The 5,516-nt window shown below is 49.4% G+C and overlaps 1 long non-coding RNA gene across 1 annotated transcript; it reads right to left on the bottom strand.

Moving 5' to 3' along the window:
- Positions 1 to 434: 434 nt before the first annotated feature.
- Positions 435 to 3,875, bottom strand: LOC308045119. Its single transcript, XR_013922719.1, has 3 exons — positions 3,830 to 3,875; positions 3,107 to 3,280; positions 435 to 1,010 (listed from the first exon to the last, which is right to left on the bottom strand). It is a non-coding gene; the product is annotated as an uncharacterized lncRNA (long non-coding RNA).
- Between the last annotated feature and the right edge of the window lie 1,641 nt (positions 3,876 to 5,516).

Genomic DNA, 5,516 nt, shown 5'->3' on the forward strand with positions numbered 1-5,516 from the left:
ATCCTGCTTAGAAAAAACTCCCCATAATATCATGCACTTACGTAGCTTTGTGCTTCTTGGAAATATTTTCGAAGAATTAGAACAAAGCGGAGAAGGCCGGAGTCCTTGAAGGAGCTCCAAATGATAAAGTCTGCCATTCATTTTAAACACAGCGTGCATTGTGAAAACACAGGTTAATTTGAAGGCATTTGTCAGATTTCCAGTTCCCTCTGCTCCTTTGCAATGGAAATTTGCAATCAAATCCCTGTACTAGAGTTGGGATGTCTGGCTTTATCAGTTTTTATTACTTCATACTCAAAGCATTGTCCAGGTAAGCTCTCTTTTCATATAGAAAGTTTGTTTGCCTGAAGTTGCATACAAGAAGGGAGAAGGCTGAGATGAATTAGGCTGGAGCAGATGCATTTATTTAGGGGTTTGGAAGGGGGAAAGGGCAGATGATCAGCAGCGACTGATTGCAAAGGGCTGCCTGAGCTGCAGAAGCGATCTGATACCGCTCAAAGACGCCCAGCAAGAGGCATGGAAAGGGATATTCCAAGAGCAGCACGTTCATTGTTGGGATGCAGAATGCAGCAGGGCTTAGCGAGCGAGGCTGGAGAGCCGCACTGCTGCGGGATCACCAGACAACCCGCGCTGCTTCTGGAGGCCGCTCGCGAGGTGCATGGCAGGGGCTGCATCCCCAGAGCCGCGGGGGATGCTGGAGGGGCCTCTGGATTCCTCTAGAAACACACTGAAGGGTGTGGGAGAGATTTGGGCTGGGGGGCATATTCAGAGGAATGATTGTTCTCTTCTTTTGTCTTCACTGTATTTCTGGGTTTTTACGCAGTTAATAAAATAAACCTGTCGATGCATTTGGTAGTCACTGGACTTACTGTAGCCCCCGGGAGAGACGGGACATCCGTGGGTGATTCCAGCTGCCTCCGAACCTCTGGCCAGGCTGCTGCAGTCAGGCCCTCCACATACCCTGAAGTCAGCCAGCAGATTTTTCATAGGAATTTGCTGCTTTTGCAGGCCTTAACACAACATGTGCAGATGTGTTTGCAATGGAAATAAACATTTGGAATACATCTATATGTTTCTTTGCTTTTTTAGAGAAAAGAAGAAAAAAGTCTTGGCATTTAATTAGGACTCACTAACCTGATAAATATTGAACATCATTTCTTTGTGAGCTGTTCTGTGTGCTCAGAGTACTCTATGGATGTATTCCACAATTGCACTTGTTTAATGCCTATATCACCTCATGCCTATTGTATTTATGTTGTCATCAATGTCAGATTTAAATTAAACAATTAAATCACTGTCACAGTAATTTCCCTAGAAAAGGATTTTAAATGAAAAATCCCACAATAAATGTTTGGGAACCATCTCAAAAGGGAAAAAAAAAAAAGAGAGAAATAAGTTACAAAATAAAATTACAGTTCCCACGGAATTAGAAAGAAAAAAAATGGTTTCAGCTCTGAGGAGAATTCTGTTTTACAGGGTAGTTTCCACCAAATTCAGAGTGTGTCAATAGGGTGACTAAACCAACCTGGCTTATCTTGGGGCTAGTCCGGGTCTGTCAGGCTGAGCCAGCAGCGCAGGGACCCCGGCCAGGGGCTGGCACAGCCCCGTAGTCACCCCCGTGGGCCGGAACCAGTGACAGCATTGCAAATCTTTCATCTTTCAGTGCGAGTCGGGTTCCAAATACTCCTTGGAAAATAGCCTGTCTGCCTTCTTCCCCTCCAAATTATTTTAGAATTAAGACGGAGATTTGCAGAAAAGCCTGCATCAAATTATTCAGTAACTAAGCACCAATACCAGCTGTACTTACTATATAGTAACCAACGACATACTCAAAACCTAAGTGTAAGCAGTGAGAAATCTGATCTGACATAGCGTCTTTGCTATAGTTCATCTTTGCCTCTTTATAAATATATGCTCTTATTCCACTAGAACCTGTACTTCTTGGCATGGAAAAATCACAAATACAAGATGCAAAATTCATCAGACAAGGTATCTGAAAGAATCATGCTCTCGAACGTACATTCCGAATATTACCTGTATTTAACATAAGCACATTTGACATTTGCGGCGCAGCCTCGGATGTGAGGCACGCTTATTGAAATTGGGCTTGCCGGCTGTGATGGCAGCGATGTACCCTGCAGCCAGCCTGGCCAGCCCTGCCAGCCGCCTTTCCTGTGTGCCCCGGGAGGGCTGGGCAGGGAGCCGAGCACCGGGCAGCCCCGCGGTGGCTGGGGGGCCCGCCGTTCCCCCTGCACCCCAGCAGGCACCCAACTGGGGGACGGGGGCTCCTCTCCCACCCCAGCACCCAGCCCGGGAATCTCGCGCAGTATTTCTTGTACGTCCGTGCTGCATTTTTATTGGAATGCAGCTTTGCAGATTGGGTTGTGCCTGGGATGCGTGTGGTTTCTATCAGCCCTGAAGTGGTTTACAGCTGGAAACGATTTGGGGGGGCACATCTAGCCTGTCCATTTGCAGCCAGGTCTGATGTTTGTCTGCTGCTGGCTCTCTAATTTTTTTCTATGTTGCCTCCATCAAAAGGTGAGATTAGCGCTGGGCGGGGGAAGGACGGACGATGACGACAATGACAATACCAGGCCCATCCCTCCCTCCTCCTCATTTGAGTTTGCTTCTCGCCAAAGCAATTCACCAGCAGATCCTCTCCCTTTCTTCCTGCAGCCAAACCAAGGCAGCAGGAAGGGCAGCGATCGCTGGTGCTGGCCAACCCGTGGCCCTGGGCGCGGAGGTGGCTGCTCAGGGGTCCCCTGTCCCAGCCAGCTGGCTCCGCTGGTCGGTCTGGGGCATGAAACCCTCAACCTAATGCAGGCAGCGAGCGGCAGCCTGGCAGAGCGCAGGCCTGGCCAGGCCGTGGCTGCAGCGGAGCCGCCAGCGGCCACCCTGGCTCTGCCAAACCAGGCGCTGCCGCTAAAAGCAACTGTGCTGAGCACATGCAGACAGAAATACATATTTTTATACTTCATAAAGAAAAGGGGAAAACTGATGAGGTTGCACAGAACCCTCCTCCAGGCAGGAGAAGCTGTGCTGGAGGAAAGTATTGCTCATAATGACACTTAAGCCCAGACACTTGAATGCTAAAGGTTAAACTTACATTCTTCAAGAAGGGGCTCCTTGCCAACTTGAACTGTGTTGTGTGTTCACTATTGCCTCCTCCTCCTCTTCATCCACTCTCAATCCACTTTTGGTATTTGTTGAAATAACTGAGGTTGTGGGGTGTTTTTTTCCTCCCCTAACGTATGGTCTCTGCCAGTCCTCAGCCTTATGTCTGTCACAGGGTTAAAAAAAATATATCAGTCTAATGCCAGTACAAAAGCAAAGGGGTTTTTTTCTTAGCTGCAAACTACTATAGTTTCAATCCAGAAAAGACCAGCCTAAGCACATTTTCTGTCCTCCAGTGACACACAGTCCATAGAGCACCGTCCTCTAATTCCTATGCTTAGCTAAATAATCAGAACGTATATTCTAATAATAAGGCTAAAACGTTAATATGGATTTAAAACACAAATTGAAAGGCTGATAGAAATACAGTAAACAGTAGGACAGAGGAACAACTTTTGGAGACAATCATCAGCAGGGCTGGGGATGAAACTGTTGGCAATGCTTCCAAATGTTCAAGCCGAGGAAGGAGACGCAGGAAAACGCCCACCCAGGAGCAGCACTTTAAGATGAATTTCAGCATAATATGAAGAAACAGCCATGCTGTTTGGATGCCACATTTAGATCTTAATGATCAAAGAGCACCTTCTCCATATACTTTCATGCTTCTCCCCAGAGATACTTCCCATTAAAAAAAAAAGAATGGAAATAACATTACGGTTGTGCACGCCTTCTAAAGCAGCCCCTTTTACACAGCATCACGTAGGCTTTCCGTGGAGAATCAGTCTTAGGGGAAAGCAAGAAACAAGGATCTCTATGTCTCAGCAGCAGCAGGTAGAGGAGACCAGGCTGGAAGGCTGGGTCAGACTCCTTGAGGAGGAGCATGGACAAGGGCCAGAGCTTCAGGAGTCAAATGCAATTTTTATTTGGGTTCGGAGCTGATCAAAGGCTGGTAATGTTCATGTTCCTGCAGCAAGGGGACAGGGGCTGCGGTGCCCTGCATCCCTCTACACAACAGCTCACTGCAGTGCATTTCTTGGCACAGCCCTAATTGTATCTTCTGGTCCCAGTGGAAGTTCACACTTTTTAATATCTCTTATTGCTTCTGCAACTGCTGCCACTAGTCAGCAATCACAAACAGGAAGCCGTGACTCAGCAGAGCCGTAACCGCGGGCTGGCCAGGAGGGAAGATCCTGCGCAGCACCCACGGGGCTGGCCAATGCTGTGGGCGGGCATGGCCTGGCCAGGAAGGTGGCCGGAGAATCGCATCCTCATCCAGCACTGCAGCTCACACCAAACCCCAGCAGATCAAGGCCCTGGCACCGCTCTGGGCCCCAGCGCAGCAGGAGGGGTTTCCCAAAGCTGGTCCCCAAAGTGCAGGACCGCTCCAGAAGGGCAAGAGAGCACCAGGACACCGGGACCGGCACCAGGTTCATCTGCCCGCCCGTGCTCCAAAAAGCTGGTTTTTCCCGTTAGAGAGGTGCAGGGCAGAGGAGGCGGCCAGTGAGCCCACGGCCGGGAGGTGCCAGCACGACCCCGTTTTCACACCGGTGGTGCCCAGGGCTTGGCCACACCGCGTCTCACGTAGCACGGGGAGCGGATGATCTATTCCGAGCCTGGTTCATCTGTTTTCTAACTGTATTTAGCAGCGAGTTTACTCCAGACTGAGCCTGCGTGAGTAAGTGTGTATGTAAGGGTTGAGGATTGGCTGCGGCAGGCAGAGGGTTTGCTGAAAGGCTTGTTAAGGAAGCACTACTGACCATGCAATCCAATTACATAATGCTTCAAAAAATAACCACGCTGGGAGTCGTGTCTGGGCAGCGCGTTTCGGCAGCAGAAAGAGGTATCAAATGTCTGTCTTCCAACCCAAAGGCTGATAGTATATTTGTGCCACAATCTGACACTGCGCCTCGGCCGTAAACTGCTCTAAAGAGGAAACTTGCTTCCAGGGGAAATGTCTGCTGTTCCCTTTCAAGGCAGTGCTGCACCCTGCAGACCAACGTTATTTGAGTCCTTGTAAAATTACCACTAATCTCTGCACTCAGGATGCCTTGCATTTTATAGGGACTTGCTATGACGGCAGCTTTGTTTTCTGGGGGTAAAGGAAAGAGCTGAGCAGGGAGGAGCAGGCACCTGGTCATCGGCAGTAGCCGTGAGGGTGTTTTCCCCAGCGTTCTATCCTTGCAGTTTCTCTCTACACCTCCACACAGGACATACAGATGATGCACAGTATCACACTATCACGCCTGGAAAATGCCTGAAAAAAAAATACCCCGTCCCGCCTGGAAACGATGCGGTCGCTGTGCAAGGCAGGAGGCCACACGGCGCTGGGTGCTACTTCTGCTAAGAGCAATGACAAGGGAAGGGACTGGGGGGCCAGACGCTGGCCACAGCAGGCAGCTCAG

Source organism: Nesoenas mayeri (genome assembly GCF_963082525.1).
Source record: "Nesoenas mayeri genome assembly, chromosome: 12".
NCBI classification, from domain to species: Eukaryota; Metazoa; Chordata; class Aves; order Columbiformes; family Columbidae; genus Nesoenas; species Nesoenas mayeri.